The following is a 17,807-nucleotide window of genomic DNA, read 5'->3' as shown; positions in this document are numbered from 1 at the left end:
CGTCTAATTTAAGGGGGGCAATGACCACTAAAAGAGGAAGCTCCATTTCTATGTACGTAAGCATAGTTTTTCATATTTATTTCAACCCAAGTTACTTTCGATTTGGTTAAGCCATAATATATATCACCAACATGCATCAAATCTAGCAGCAATATGCAATAGGATCTGAAAACGTTTTTGTCTCACTGAGATGCAACATTTAACAAAAATCGATATAACCTGTGAGTTTAGAATCAGTCCGGGTTTGTTTTGACATCTCTAGGTATGACTATGAGATATGCTCTTTGAGTTGACTCGTAGCTGCTGAGAATGTATTTGCTTGGGTTGTTGATGCTCGTGAATGACAAAGTAAAGAACCTGACTTATTATTTAACAGAGAGAGGCAATCTTAGTGGTAGTGAAAAAGTTGAGGTTAAATAACTTTTTAAGGTGTGTAGTAACGGAAGATGTTAAAAGTTGCCTAATTTTGTGCGGTCAAAGAAAATCTAGTAGTTTAAGAATTAGAGTTTCTTTTTCGAAATTGTGAAAGATAAGGTTCTATATTGGGACAATTTGAAAACTATACAAAATTTGAAAAGAAATTTGAAAATTACACTTAATCTTATAGTTATTTGAAAACTACACATTTTGAAATGAAAATGGACAGAAATACCCTTATTATTAAATAATTTTAACAATTAAATAAAAATAATAAAAACTTAACTTATAATTAAAAATAAATCAACTTTAAAAATAAATTACTTTTTAAAATTGTTTAATTCGGAATTAATTATATAATAATTTAAAATTATAACGAAAATTACTTATTGTATTTTAATGATTACATGAATTAATTTTTGATCTTAAAATTTTGATTAAAGTAAAAGAATTTAAATATTTTTGTTGATATTATTTAGATTTAAATTTATTTAAAAATAAATAATTCAAGATTATACAATTTATAATATATATATATATATATATCAATGTTTTAGACTTTTTTTAATTAAGGTTGATTTATTTATAATGTCGACTTTTTGAACAATCGGTATGTATTTTTACTTCTATTGACTTAATTATCTTTGTCATCGACTTATATTAGAACAGTTGACTTATATTATGGCTAGTGGATTTATAACATAGTCGATTTTTTTAACTGTTGACTTATTTTTTTTGTTCATCGATTTATATTTGTTTTCTGTTTGATTTGTTTATTTATTGTTGACTTATTATATTCTACATTGATTTATTAATAAGGGCGATATTTTGAATGGTTGACTTAAGTTTAATTTTTGTAAACTTATTTATTTTTTCATCGATTTATTTTAAAATTGTCGACTTTTTTTTTGTTTGACTGTTTTTTTACAAAGTCGACTTTTGATGATGTTAACTTATTTTTTTTGTTTGTTGATTTATATTTTTTTCCGTTGATTTGTTTGGTCTTAGTAGACTTTATTTCATTTTAAGTTGACTTATTAATATGATTGACTTTTTAACTGTAGACTTATATTTTATTCCTGCTGATTTATGTTTTTTCTTTGTTGACTTATATTAAATAGTCGATTTCTTCTTTTATTAATTGATTTGTTACATAGTAGATTTTTTTGAACTGTTGATTTATTTTCTAAAAGCTCACAATTTTTTATTATTTTATTAAAGTTAACAATTTTCAAAATAAATTAAAATATATAATTATTTTTCAAAACTAATTTATTAAATGAAAACTAATATTATCTAAAGCATTTACTAAACATAAATGGAAAAAAGAAAAATTCTAATTAATTTAATTTTAATTTTTATATAATAAATTTTTAAAATTGAATTACTAAATAATACCAGATCTTTAATCACGATTGAGTAACAGATTATTGGATCGTGATCCACGGTCTTAATTTATTTTATCTTAATTTAATATTTTAGTTATTGATTAATATTATATATAATAAATTAATTCATAATTTTTTTAAAAAAATTCTGAAAAATTTCGAATATCTAGTTTACATATTATTTTTAAAAATAAAATTTTCAAATAAATTAATTTAATTATATTGTATTTAACTGCGATTTTGTCATTTTTGTATTGTTTCTGTTTTATAAAACAACTTTTTATTTTTTTTAATCTGAATTTTAATTTTCTTTATTGATTAATATTTTCTATATTAAACTACTTCATCATTATCAAAAAAAATTCTATATCTAAAATATAAACAGTGATTTTTAAAAATAATTTTCTAACAATGATGAGTTTAATTATTTTGTGTTTATTTTTTAATATTTAATTAATTATTAATTAAGGGTATATGTTATTTATTTTATCTTAATTTAATCTTTTAGTTATTGATTAATATTATATATAATAAATTAATTCATAATTTTTTAAAAAACAGTTCAGGAAATTTTCGAATATCTAGTTTACATATTATTTTTAAAAATAAAATTTTCAAATAAATTAATTTAATTATATTGTATTTAGTTTAATTTAATTTGTAACCAAGGACAAAATAGTCATTTAGTTCAATCTATAAGGTATATTTCAAAGACTTAAAAGATTTAGTATAGAGTTCAAATTTCCTATTAAGTTTGAGGTATGTATTCTAATTTTTTCTTCTATATTTTGTTACTATTTTCCTATTTATCATTCAATGAAATAAGTTGTTTTTTATATAATTAATATTTATCTAGTTATTGTCACAGGAATTTTGGGAAAACAACCTACGGTGAGATTACTTCTTTTGAAAACAATAACAAAACTACCACTTCTTTTATTTTGAAAACTACCACTTCTTTTATTTTTCTTAAATTAATTCTTATTTAAATAATTAAACAATAACAAAACATAATTAGTACAATAATCCACAAAAATTTTTGGAAACCCATTATTATTATTGTTCTATCTCCTAATTTGATGAATCTTTTGTGCTTCTTTTGATGTAGGAATGACTCAATTCAAAAGTGTTCAGTTTGCTCCAATGGAAGAAGAGTTGATGGAAGATTTTCTCATATCGAGACTGAGGGGTGAAATAAACAGGCCAGATTGTTTCATCAGAGACTTCAACATCTACGGACTTCCCCTGTGGGCTATCAATACCCTACTAACATTCTTTCGAGCTGAAAAATTCTGGTTCTTTGTTGTAAGAAATAAGATCATCATAATTCGTCCCAGCCAAATAGATACATCCACGATAATTCTGATAACGGTCGCTAGAGATATAGCTCGAAGAAGCCAATCATCTGGAGTACACATACTCTCGATTACTGAGAAATATTTGACTTTGTAACTTTCGAAAATAGGAAGACAGGTTGGATACACAACGAATATGTGAGGGCTCTTAACGATGGAACATTCCAAGATATTGCACTGTTCATCTCTTCAAAGATCAAAATTATTTTTATTAATAATAATTTAATTTTGTAATATAATAATTTTCATATTTTCACAATGTATTGACAGAAAATATATTTTTGATATAAACTTCATGTTAAACTAATCTTAAAGCTCGATTTGAAAATTATATAAACAGTAAAATAAATTTAGAAGACGTTTATATCGTAAATAAAAACTAAATTTTTTTAAATTACTCTTAAATTTTTATTGTAGGTTAATATTAATTATTAATATTTAATAGGACATATAGAAAATTTATTATATACACATTAAAAGTAGTATTAGTATCATTTAAATTTGATTTATTTAATACTTAATACGTTTCAAAAGATATTTTTATTTTTTAGTTACTATTTACTATTTATTATTTTGTTTATTATCTACATATTTTCCTTTCATTTATCAAAACATATATTTCCTAATTTTTTTTCTTTCTAATGGATAACAATACCAACCTAAGAAACAAAAAATAGAAAATATTTCTTTTTTATTTATTTTAAGCAGGAGGAGATAATTCAGATATTTCCTGTATTATTATGATTATTATTATTATTATATTGTTATTATTGTTATTATTATTATTATTATTATTATTATTATTATTATTATTATTATTATTATTATTATTATTATTATTATTATTATTATTATTATTATTATTAGTATTATTATTATTAATATTAGGAAATTCAAATAGACGTTTATTCTATTTTATAATAATACTAATAAAAAAATATGGGAGATTTAAAACGTTTGCGATTCTTCTTCAGTCTGAATTTTCCGATAGAAGCGCTCCTCCCACCGCCCACTCCGGCCGCCCACCCCCGACACACCCAGAAAAGGAAACTCCCAAACAGGAAATCGAGTTTTTATATGATTTTCTCTCAATATTTCTTCTCCCCGACTCGATTTTGTGTTTTAAAAAAGGAACCTCCTTGAAGACCAAAAAAAAAAAAACCTCCTTTGCAATTCTCTCTCTGACTTCTTCGAGAGTTGTCGAATTTGTGTTGAAAGGAACCTCCTTTGCAATTCTCCCTTGTTTCTACGAGTCGAATTCAGAGTTTCGCCATGAAACGAAGGGACGCTGAGAAGGACAGGTTCTGTGGCAGCCGAAGTCAGTTAAGATCCGATCCCTCTTGATCTAAAAAGCTCACTAGCTTGCCTGCCAAAGTTTCTGGTGATATGAGACTCTAAGTTTCATGCGAGCACCTAGGGATGTTGTGCTTTGGGAGGGTGACTCGAAATTCATAGAGTATAGTGGCAAGTTAGCTTCTATTGTAAGAGAGCTTTTCAGCTTTACTAGTTTTGGTTTGTGGATATTAGAAGATGTCGAGAAACAGCATTGGTCTAAGCAAACTTTTGAGCTTCCCTTCCCTTTGACGAACATGACTTCCCCTGGCACCAACAAGGCTGGTGAAATCATTTTTTCCACATACTCTCTGCCACAAGATGTTCAACCCTTTTACATTTTCTACTACAATCTTCAAAGACAAGACATCACAAGAGTTAGGCTGCAAGGAATTGCAGATACTGACGAGTTTCGGCGCAGATATGGACTCATCGACACATGTTGCGTCTCTATCTCACCCGAACACGTTGAGAGTATTGCCTCCTTTTAATGTGTGTTTTATGTATTTCTTTTTATTGTAAGAGCTTGACAAACTCTGTAGCTTTTTCTTCTTCTTATCATAATTTAAAGCATTGGTTTTTCTACACTAAGCAATCTAGTTTAGGCTCCCCAAAGTGACTACAATTCAATGATATATATATATATATATCTCTGGCAGAAATTGATCCTTGATCACTTTCTAGGTGACTCAGGCCTACATTGCTTCCTTCTAATGTTAAGTTACACGCTGTTCAAAGCATTACCTGCTACCGTCATGCCAGCTTTTCGTCCTTGGCTACAAATTCCTAATCTTGAAGGAAGAGGTTTGTCCGAAGATCTCTGTTTCTCCATTGCTTGGTTCTGTTTTCTTGTTGATGTCTTTTAACTTGTGTTTCTGCATCTTTTCAACACCTGAGTTCAAAGCTGTCATTAATGAAGAACTTGCCTTACTACTATTAATTCTATCTCTCTGGTTGAGTCAATGATGTTTGTCAAACCATTATGCTGGAACCATGTCTCCCACTCGAATGGTGGTGCGGTTTAAAATTTCTACTTTAAATCTAAAGATAACAATTTTTCAATGGTTTTTCACTTTCTGATGTGATTTGACAAAAGGTGGATCTTGATTTTGGAAACTGCGAGAGGTTTGTAGTTATCAGATTCACCCGAGATAACAAAACACTATTACCAGGAAAATTTATATGGTAAGATTTAGATCTCTAACTATCAGTAGAGATTGATGAGTTAGGAGGTTCACCAAATCTCATAAACTCAGTTTTTGGATATGTACGTATGATGTGTTAGGCTGCATCTTTCAGTGGTGGTTAAGTACTTAAGTTCAGTCCCAGGGAATTTTTTTCTGGTCCACACCGGATAATTTTAGCTTGAAATTTGTTTCATCTAGGAATTATAGTATCTCGTTGTGTTAATCTTTTTGGTTTGATATTAAAGGCACAACCTTTTTCTTCATTAAGGCATTTGAAAAGTATGTGAAAGAAAAACTACCTCAATTTTGCCAGTGTTTCAGGTATGTTCTTACGACATAGAGAAAAGGGTTTGGTCTTTTTGGAGTCTGAGTTTCGTCCGTTGGTATGATTCCCGGGTTCTCAAATCCAATCAATTTTCTTGAACTATCATTACTAAGGAACTGGTGAATCTACAAAGATTGCATTCAGGACCCTTTTAGTCGATATTTTTAATCTTACAGAGATCTGCTTTTTACTAAATGAACTAATTAATCTCATTCTCATTAAAGAAATAAAATGTGCAAAGTATGCTTTACATACAGACTCTAACTTGGTTTACTCTATACACTTAAACCAGAATAAAATAGAGATTAGAACCGGTTTATATTATACCAGTTAACAGATACATCACAATAGTCCCCCTCAAGATGGGACAAAGAGATTGATCAGACCCATCTTGCCCATTAAGTAGTGGAACGGAGCAGGATGGAGAGCCTTAGTGAATGGATCTGCAAGTTGTTCCTCAGAACAAACATGAATCAACTAAAACCAACCTGCAAGTAACCTCTCTCTAACGCTGTGACAGTCTTTTTCCATGTGCTTTGTGCGCTCACGAAAGACTGGGTTGCGAGCAATGTGAATCGCAGCTTCATTATCACAGTAAAAGAAAGTAGGTTTGACAAGCCGAACCTGAAACTCTTTGAGGAAAAATGTGAGCCACAGAAGTTCATCAGAAGCAAAAGAGAGGCTTCGGTATTCAGCTTCAGTAGATGATTTTGCAACAATTTGTTGCTTCTTAGACTTCCAAGAGATAAGTGAAGAGCCCAAGAAGAAACAGTAGCCATTAGTAGACCTTCTGGAATCCTTACACGAACCATAGTCAGCATCCGCATAAACAATAAGCTGTAAGTCAGATTTGGAGGAGTAGAACAAGCCTTGACCCACTGTTCCTTTGATATACGCCAGAATAGTGTGCAGAGCTTGCCAATGATCTTTGCGAGGAGCCTCTGAATACTGACTTAGTTTATTTACAGCAAAGGTCAGGTCAGGTCTCAGGATCTGTAGGTACATCAAACGGCCAATGAGACGCCGATAGGACTTAGCATCAACAAAATCACCTCCTGTATCTTTCGTAAGTTTGATATTAGGATCAAGAGGAACAGGAGATGGTTTGCATCCCAACATACCAGTATCCACCAGCAGATCAAGAGCATATTTACGTTGACAAACCGTGATTCCAGAAGCTGATCTTGCTATTTCCAAACCCAAGAAATATTTCAATGGTCCCAAATCACGAAGCTTGAAATGAGATTGAAGTTGTTGTTTTAGAATTATCCACCTCCGCATCATTGTTACTGGCGATGAGTATGTCATCCACATACACCAACACACACATGAAAACAGTCCCTGTGATCTTAAAGAAACAAGTATGGTCGCAATAAGAAGTAGTAAATCCCAAACCGAAAAGAGTAGTGGAAAACTTAAGGAACCATTGTCGAGAGGCTTGCTTAAGACCATATAGAGACTTCTTTAGCTTGCAAACTGCATTGGGAGGTAAGGAGTCCCCCTTACTAGATGCATAGCCAGGTGGTAACTTCATGTATATCTCTTCATCAAGATCACCATTCAGAAAAGCATTAGAGATGTCAAGTTGTGTTAGGGAAAAACCATGAATGGCTGAGATAGCAAGTAGCAGCTTAACAGATGTAAGCTTAGCAACATGTGAGAAAGTTTCATGAAAATCAACACCTTCCTCTTGGGTATATCCCTTAGCAACCAGCCTTGCTTTATACCGCTCAATACTTCCATCGACATTAAACTTGATTTTGAAAATCCACTTACAGCCAATAGGAATCTTATTCGGAGGTAGTGAGCAGATTTCCCAAGTACCCGTCACTTCCAAAGCATCAATTTCAGTCCCCATAGCACCACACCAAACCTTATGTTTCTTTGCCTCAGTATAGGTTCTGGGTTCAAGTTCTTTATCAATGGAGACTAAAAAGGAGTAATAAACGGGAGAAAGATTACCATAAGAGAGGTATTGAGATATTTCATGTATGGTTGAGGACCCTACTGAATGACAGTAGTAATCCTGAAGATAAGCAGGTGTTTTTGTTCTCCTGTGGGATGTTTGAGTAGAAGACTCAGGAACATCAGTTATAGGGTTAGCAGAAGGCTGAACCTCTACAGAAGGAGAAGATAGAGAAGTATCTTCGCCAGATGAGGTAGATGACACAGGAGAATTTTGAATCAAATTAGGAAAAAAGTCAATAGTAGCAGGAGACATATCTGATTTGACAAAAGGAAAGAGCTCTTCATGGAACACCACATGTCTTGAGATAAAGATAGTGTTACTCTCAAGATCAAGGAGCTTGTATCCTTTGTATCCAGAAGGATAACCAAGGAAGATACAAGCTTTAGCTCTGGGATCAAATTTATGTCTGTTCTTGGGAGAGGTAGAAGCATAACAAAGGCAACCAAAGATTTTTAGTTGACTATAATCTGGTTGTTTCTTTGTAAGAACCTCAAAAGGACTTTTATCTTCAAGAATCGGAGCAGGTAAGCGATTAATGAGATGAACTGCGGTGAGAATGCAATCACCCCAGTAAGGAATAGGAATGTGAGATTGAAAAAATAGAGCTCTAGCAACATTGAGGATATGTTGATGTTTTCTTTCCACAACAGAATTTTGTTGTGGGGTTTCAGGACAAGCATGGAAAGATTGAATGCCTTTAGATTGAAAAAGATATTTAAAAAGAAGTTCTGGAGCATTGTCGGATCTAACCCCCTTAAGCTTAGTTTTATATTGAGTTTCTATCATCTTAATAAAGTTGGAAAAGATTTGTAAAACATCAGACTTTTGTTTAAGAAGATAAACCCAAGTTGCTCTTGAACAATCATCAACAATAGTTAGAAAGTATTTGAAACCATCATGAGTAGGAACTGAGAAAGGCCCCCAAGTGTCTATATGAACTAGATCAAAAGGTTTATTACTGATGTTATTATGGGAAATAAAAGGAATATGTTTTTGTTTTGAAAGATGACAGACCTTACAATGAGAATTTGAATTATTCTTTTGTTTAGAAAAATCTAAGATGTTTTGCATAGGTAACAACTTAGACATAGAGGGATGTCCTTGCCTTTTATGCCACAATTCAGGACTAGAAACAACATTTGCGAAAATAGGAACATTATTAAGAAGGATACCTGACAAAGAAAGAGAATCTATATCCAGAAAATAGAGGTTTGCCACTTCGTTACCCTTCCCAATCATTAGGCCCCGATCCTGAATTTCACAACAATAATCATCAAACCAGACCCCATAACCTAGTTGCTTAGCAAGAGAGCTGACACTGAGAAGGTTAAATTTGAATTGAGGGATGAAAAGAACTTTTTCTAAGGTTAAATTACTACCCAATGTAACAGTTCCTAGACCGACAATGCTCACGAGACCGCCATTAGGCAAGGAAACAATAGTGTTTGAGAGGATAGTGAGATTAGAAAAAGAACTTTTATCATTTGCTAAACACCAATCTCAAGACTCTGTAAGTTTCATGTTATGTGTTTATATCGGTTCAACACTTGCTAAACACCATCCAATCTCTTATGATGCTTACCCTTCTTTCCTTTGATAGGCTGACTGGAGAAATACCAGTATATGCAACCGCCCCGAAATATACTCAGGTCCTATAGTGTTAGATGATCAAAACGATTTAAGGTATGGAATGAATATGTACTAAAGCTGTTGAACACGTCGCCTGGTTTCAAATTCCAAATATTTGGCTGGAAACATGTTGTCTCGACAGGCTGAAACAGGAGCTTTCCTTACTGCGAGCACAAATATGTTTGGCCAATCTTATTCTATAACTGTCTTATGTCAAAACATTATTCGATGTTACACTTATCTCTTCTTTGTTTCTTGGTTCCAATATCCTTACTGCTAGCATGTGTGGCCATATTTGTCAAAACATTATTAATTATTACACTAACCTCTCTTTTCTTTCTTGGTTCAAATATTCTTTTGTGCAGTGATCTTTGGCTATAATAAATTCACATGGCCATATAAAAAGTTATTTTTAAACGGACCTTTTTAAACTACTGCCTTTTTTCTACGTATAAGGATATAATAAACAGCATATGAATATGATGATATGATTAATATAGGTTAAAGACACTTATTTACAGTATTACCGATGAGGATGGTCTGAGAGCTCACTCGCAAGAAATAGTCTGTAAGAGCATTTTGTAAATCTTATTAATCATTGGCCAATTTGTTACTGTTACTAACTCATTGTACTATATACCTCTCTGGTTAAATGTTGTGGAGGAAGGATGCGTTAAACCGGTTTGGTTTAGGGGATGGTTTTAATGATTAACCGAGATTTTTGATTGTATAGAATAATAGAACTGTGAAATTGATCCGGTTTGGTCAAAGAGTCAAAACCAAAATGTTTATTCTCACCATTCTTGGTGATGATGGGCTAAGTACTTGGCACTCTTCAGTCTTCACTCACTTGTTAGATTTAAGCATTAAATTGTTGTCCTCTTAGCGTGTAGCACCTTTTTAATTATAAATAATTAAAGATATGATTTTTCTTATTTATGTGAAATTTTAGAATAACTAAATTTTTAAAAAACTTTACGAGTAATTTTTTACCAGAATTTTGAATTAGATCACAAAAGTTCCAAAAAAATCTAAGGTGTAGTTTATTATTGCTTCGATTATTTTGAGAAAGTACTAAAAGATGTCACTTGCAATTTAATATGATAAACTTTTAATAAATTACTTCAAAATATATAAATTTTTTTTTTTACCAAAAATATCAAATGTGTAGTCTAAATATATGGAAGAATCATAAAATTATGTATATCTTTTTTTAGTGAAGAAAATTAGGCAACACAATGAGGATAACCAAAAAGAGCGCAAACCTGATATAGTATTAGAATTTTAATCCAAATTAATATGAAAACCACTTAGAGACAATATGTGTATGGAAAAATAAAGAATGATGCATCTTTTCAAACTACGATTATTGTACACATTTTCTACAATCAGTCACAAGATTTGATGAACACTAATTTCATAATAGAAGCAAGCACTATACACAAATTTTCAATCTAAATATATATATATTTTGTTTTTTCGTATTAATAAAAATAATTTTATACAGTTGATAACACATTTATAATTATATAGATTGAGTTATCTCACCACCACACAATTATGTATGCGCAACTCTAACACACTTATATATATATTTTTCAATCATTAATTCTTGAATTTGTATGTTTGCTCATATCACAATGTATCTCCTACTCATGTATATTTCTCACACCATAAGATTTGTATGTTTGCTATCAAAACAAAAATCATCACATACAAAAGATCAATCCAAGCAAAATCGCACAATCAAAATTAAGACTTACATATTCTTTCAATCCAGATGAAACTTAAGAATCCTTAATTGTTTGATTGAAAGGAAAACATAAAGTGCTGAAAATCCAGTATTCAAATTCCTAAATTTTTGGATTTAATTCTAATGAATATAGTTAATTAGAATTTATACATTAATGCTTAGAAAAGAAATTGATAACGGTTTCCAATATTACATAAATAAAATTGATAACTATTATAATTGTCCTTGTTAAGAGAGCATAATATTTGAAATAAAAAACAATAGTTATGGAAAATCAAAACTGGCGTCTACGGTTCGCTCCCTTAGACCAAGACATATTTGAGAAGGTCCTCATCCCTAAGCTGGCACTTGCAGACCGTAGACGCTAGTTTTGATTTATAATATATGATGTTTTCAAATTTGTATATAATTTTTAGATGTTTGTAATTAATTGGTTGAACTTTTTAAAATTAGCAATTTCTTAATTTACGTGTTTTTAGTTAAAACGTCTTATATTTTGAAACGGAGGGAGTATATGTGAAGTAGAAAGATATTCCGATTTTTTTTTCTGGCACTAAATGATTATAGTAGTTCTTATTGGCTTTTAAGTTTTGTTGCTCTTGTTTTGGCAATTGGACTCAAGAATCACATCCTTTTTTGTTGTGAAAAATTAATTCAATATCAATCATTATTTTAATTTTTGTAGGTCACAAATATATAGCAGCCAACAAGTTTGGACCATAAGTTTTGCCATTGGCAGTTAAAGATTACAACATAAAATAAAAAATAAGTAAGCCCAAATCATCTCTTGAGAGGAGTTTTGTGTTTAAATATAAAGGTTTCTGAGAAGATCTTATATCTGTCTGCAACTCCTTCTAGGCATCTACGTCAACATTCTTCGATGTATAAATTTAGAAGCAAAGAATTATATAAAGTTGTAAAATTTAACTCCTAAAATGTGAATTTATGTATTCATTTCGTATATATTGTTGATCCATTGCCGTTATTAACTAGTTCGATCACCTAACGAAGTTAAACTTGTAAATGTTGATATTGTCGGAACACAAAACCACTTTTCTCTCTTTTCAATATATATCAACAGTATCATTGGCTCTTATTTATATTTACGAAAGGTTACGTAATACATAGAATATCTTAATCGATCATTTATCTGATGCACATTCCCAAATGGATCTCGTCTTACTCAATAAATCGGCATTGTAGATGAATTTTTAAAACGCTGTTCGATTATTCAAAGCTTTTTCTCCACTCGAAAGTCACATCTTGATTATTACTACCAAAAGTTTCACTTATGGTATGTCACTGGTAATATGCAAAAGAAAAAGAAAAAGGACTTGCATCTGAAATCCCCTATCATTTGTTTAAACTGCAACTTGCAAAGAAATGAATACCATAAGTGCAAGCAACACTTATTCCTCCACACCTACATGAACAAAGTAATAAAATCACAGTACTTCTTAATTGATCATGAGCAAGACAAAACTGATTGGTCCAATATAATTAACCTAACCATGTGGTCATGCTTATGCTTGCTAAGGTCAACTATTCTTTTATATTAGCATCCCCTGTTTTTAAAATCCCCGCCTAGCACCGATTACGCCCCGTAAAATCGCTAGGTCCACCATCTCCGCCTCGATTAATGACTAATCCCCTCCTAGCATCGATGATCCAATTATATCTATATAATTTGATTATAATCCGTCTAATCCTATTACTTTCCGCTTAATTTTGTATATAATGATTATTTTTAAAGCCAAATATAAATCAAATATACATTTTTGTTATTTAGACATTTAAATTAAAAATTTATGATGTTTTACAATAACTAATGTACAAACTTTTAATGAAAATCATAAATTTTCTTTCAAAATTATGTTTTTATGTGTTTACCGTAATTTTAAAGACAATACTATAGTTTTATATTTTATTTGATATTTTTATTTTCAACATAAACAGAATTATACATATACTTTAATACTATTTATTTTTATTTATTATTAATTTAATAAAAAACCCTAAAACTAGTTCCCGATTAATCCCGTTTAATCTCGATTTTCTCGCTAGGCGCTAGGCCCACCCTGACCGTCCGACTAACGCCTAGCAATTTTTTAAAACAGGGTTAGCATCTAAGATATTAGGCGGCTTGTGTAAAAATGTCACATCACAATCCCAAGTAAGGACTTTCATGAATATTGAAAATAGCTTGATCATCTCCTCACCAACCAACTACGTTCCTACCATAGAACTCAAGTAATGTATTTCTCAATATATAAATAAATCAAACACTAGCTTTGAACGTTTGACGGTTCAACAACAAAAATTATACTACAATCTGGTTCCATAAAAGAAAAACTTACCATTTTTTTTTTAATGCAAAAGCTTGCGTTGGTGTCATATCATATATTTTTGTGTTTTCTTAAGAATTCACGATATATATTCAGAATATATGAAGCATATAATTCAACTAAAATATACAAAAATGACGCATATAAGCAAGTGTACTGCCGGCGTGCATGGAAACATGATTTTGAGGTGCGACCAATAATCCTTATATTAGTAAAAAAAAAAAAAGTAAAAGAATTGAAGAAAAAATTAGCCTATAAATAGTTTAAGATGAACACAGGAAAATGATCGCGCAAGAGAAACTCTTGAAAACACCAAATCAAGCTGAGGGGAGAAGCCACTGCGCATCCTTGAGTTTTAAGGTGGAGCCACTGAAGAAGCGTTTGATGGTCCTTGTTGCAATATTGTACACACATATGTCGAGGCATGGAATATTACAAGACGGGTGACCGAAACGGTCATTACGGGTGAAATAGATGGAGTTTGGCTTAATACCAAGGGTAAGATCAGCAGGCACGGTGATACCCAAATCGAAAGACAGGGCCTCATCACCTAGAGATTCAACCTCAACAAGGGTGGAGATCCGGTCTAGCCCCTTAGGATAACTCTTGAAGACGCGGAAGATCCAGACAGGCTCGTAAGCCCTGGTATAGACCAACAAAACGTCTCCTGATATTGTAACAGCAATGCTATCGCCAGATGAGATAAGCTTTTTTACTCCGGTTATTCCCAAATCACTGTAACACCCGCAAACCAATTTTTGGTATTTTGGTAAGGGTGTCGATCGACACCTTCTCGTGAGGCATCGATCGACACCAGTTGTGGCCAGTTTGATCGGTTCGTTTTTAATTATCCGGTTTGCGTGGTTGGTTTAGAGAATCCCTAAATCGAGTGTAAAAGAGGGAAAACGACCCAAGGTCGTGTTTTTTGTCTGTATTCGCCGTTTTTGAGAGAAAAACAAAGAGAGAGTGTTCTTGAGCTTTTTGGGAAAAGTGTGGGAGATTCCTTGCTGTTCTTGAGAGATTTGGAGCTAGGAAAAAGTTAGAAGCTTGCTAGGAGGGAGGATTTCGTTCCTACTGGTCAGAATCTTCCTGGAGAGAGGTGAGTGCATGACCATGGCTTATCTAAGCTAAGATCTCTAGATTTTATGTGATTTGGTGCTTATGTGGTTGTTTCTTTGAGTTCTCTATGGTATTTCGTCACTGTTTTGGCTGGGTTTGGCTTCTGGGAGTGCAAGGAGCGGATTGGAGAAGATTGGAGGCGAGATTCAGAGTTTCTGATCGAAAGAAATTGCTGCTTGGCAACAGTGTCGGTCGACACCAGTTGGGGTGTCGGTCGACACCAACGCGAGGACGGCTCGAGACTTTGGTGAGTGTCGATCGATGCCATGTGGAGGTGTCGGTCGACACCAGTATGGTGTCGGTCGACACCAGATTGTCAGTGTCGATCGACACCCTTCTTTCAGCTACAATGGATTGTTGTGTGCTTTGTATATTGCCTGGTTTGTTTATTTGATTGTCGATTGTGGCTTGTAGAGATCTTATTGCTTGTGTGTATAGCCCAGTAGTTGGGAGAATTGCCTCACTAAGTATTTGTGATAATACTTACGCATCTCAATTGTTGTTTGTGGTGTGCAGGTAAAGGCAAAGTGTGATCGTGGAATCAAAGGCAATGAAGAGGAGGATGTTCTAGGGACTCGATTGGATGTTGGCTGGCATTGTTAGGTTGCTAGAGTGGAGTCATTAGAAACATTGCTAGGTTGCTGGTTCCTTGTTTCTTGTTGTTTGGTATTTGACTATTGTTGATGCTATGGTTATTGGTTATTGTTGGAGTATTATTGGATATTTAATTGGTGTTGTTATTTCTGCTGATGATTGTGAATGTGGTTAGATGGCTAGTGGATATGGGACCACTAGTTGTAGTTTTATTTATTATATTATATTTATTATTATTATTATTTTTTTTTTTAAAAAAAGGTTGGTCGTTTCAATCACCACTAGGCCGCCTAGATGGCTTCCACATTTGAAAGCTAGGGAGCACATACACATCCTTGAAACCATCTTGTCCAGACAAATCCAGTTCTCGAATGTAGCAACGGTGCGACAGGTAGTAAAGACAGGTGACCTTTGAGCACCACATCTTGTAGGCCTCGATACTCCCTGGGAACATGGACCCTGTTCCGTACTGGAATATCGCGATAATAGAAATCCCCATTCCTGCAAAAGCCTAAAAACTGGCCTTCCTGAAATTGCCACACAACAACATAGTCAACTCATTCTTCTTCTTGTCTTCTACCCAAAAAAAGACCTCTCAGATATTTGGTAGTCTTAGGATGCGAAGCACCAGGCATATAAAGTTTAACTAGGTGATACCCCGTGCTACAGCACGGGATTATATATTTTGTTAGTTACTTGTTTTTGTAATTTGTATTTTTGTAATATAGCTTTTTTATTTTGATTTATTTTTGTAACAACCCGTCCCGTGGACCCCGCTAGCCTCACTGCTAGCCGCCCAAACGGACCCCAAGCTGGCCCTGCAGGGCATCGATCCTAACCCCTCACTGGGCAAATGGAACTAATCATCCAAATCCACAGTAGGTTATTGGTGTACCAGGCGTTCCTCGAACCCTGGTCCCCACCCTTTAACAACCTTCCCACAGGACAAGCTGTCACCAATTGATCTGCTGTGGATTTGGATGATTAGTTCCATTTGCCCAGTGAGGAGTTAGGATCGATGCCCTGCAGGGCCAGCTTGGGGTCTGTTTGGGCGGCTAGCAGTGAGGCTAGCGGGGTCCACGGGACGGGTTGTTACAATAAAAATCGATTTTTATGTGACAACCCGTCCCGTTGACCCCACTAGCCCACTGCTAGCTTGCCCCCATAGGCCCGAAGCTGGCCCTGCAGGGCATCGATCCTAACCCCTCACTGGGCAAATGGAACTATTAATCCAAATCCACAGTAGGTTATTGGTGCGTCAGGCGTTCCTCGAACCCTGGTCCCCACCCTTTAACAACCTTCCCACAGGACAAGCTGTCACCAATTGACCTGCAGATCAATCAACGGTGAATTCATTATCTCCTACTCGCTCAACTTTATAAAGGCCACCCTTGATTGACTCTAGAGCCGGAAGATGGATCCTCTCCTCGCTAAACACATCTACGATATAGAGATCCGATCGAGATTCATCTAACACCAGGAACCACTTACCCGAGTTTGCTAGGTATCGATACCCTGAAAAGTCACTCTTCGTCTCGTAAACCTTGTCTTCGTCAGGGTTGTACACACGACAACCGCTCTCTTCTAGAGACAGCAACAACAATGGAAGAGATCCGCTTTTTGGATCAAAAACCAAAGCCGGACGCGGGACCTTAATGCACTCGTTATACTTAGGACTCCCGCTTCGTTTTGAATTACCAACTCCGTCTGCTGGTCGATCTACTACATCCTCCATCATCTCGTCTGCTGCTGAGATGGAAGCTTCAAAGTTACGCAAATGTTTTTATCTCTCTATGTATATACACAATTAGGGCTTTCTCGAGGGCTACCAAGCCCAATACAACATTATCATGGACCTGTAAACTATTATGGTTTTGCTTTTATTTTCCCCAACTGTTCTTTCATTATCATGGTAATAGAATATGTTGCATCTTTTCGTACATTTTTGTAGTATATTTTTATTTTATTTGAGAATTTGTTAAAAATATAACTAATACAGTGTATGTTAATATTAATATAATTTATATTAAAAAGCTACTTTTTAAAAGGGATGAAGTAAGGATTACCAATTTATCCAACCGTTGATTGAAGATTGAGGCAGAAGCAGTAAGTAATAGCAGCAGCAGTTCACATGCAGTGAGCAAAACATGCGATATTAAGAGATCATTTTGACAGGAAGCTTTGTCACTACTCACTAATGTGCTACGAAACATGCATGCAACAAAGGTATATGTATATACTAGAAAAAGTCCCACGCATCGCATGGGTAAACGTAATAAACTATACAATATTTTCTAACTAATATACATTGAAATATATTTAATTATTTTAAATAAATTTAATAATTATTATTATAAATATTGTAACTATCAATATTCAAATTATTTAGTTATT

At 33.3% G+C, this 17,807-nt stretch overlaps 1 long non-coding RNA gene and 1 pseudogene across 1 annotated transcript; one reads left to right on the top strand and one right to left on the bottom strand.

The window, feature by feature from the left end:
* The first annotated feature begins 5,007 nt into the window (after nucleotides 1-5,007).
* Nucleotides 5,008-9,952, top strand: LOC147924136 (uncharacterized). The gene is made up of 2 exons (XR_015586031.1): nucleotides 5,008-5,296; nucleotides 9,574-9,952. It is a non-coding gene; the product is annotated as an uncharacterized LOC147924136 (long non-coding RNA).
* A 4,065-nt stretch (nucleotides 9,953-14,017) lies between these two features.
* LOC104759564 (F-box protein At5g25290-like) lies at nucleotides 14,018-17,148 on the bottom strand (annotated as a pseudogene).
* Nucleotides 17,149-17,807: the final 659 nt, after the last annotated feature.

This window comes from Camelina sativa, chromosome 17 (assembly GCF_030686135.1).
Source record: "Camelina sativa cultivar CO46 ecotype springtype chromosome 17, ASM3068613v1".
NCBI classification, from domain to species: domain Eukaryota; kingdom Viridiplantae; phylum Streptophyta; class Magnoliopsida; order Brassicales; family Brassicaceae; genus Camelina; species Camelina sativa.
Note: the sequence above shows the minus strand (reverse complement) of the source record. Positions and strands in the feature narration are given on the sequence as shown.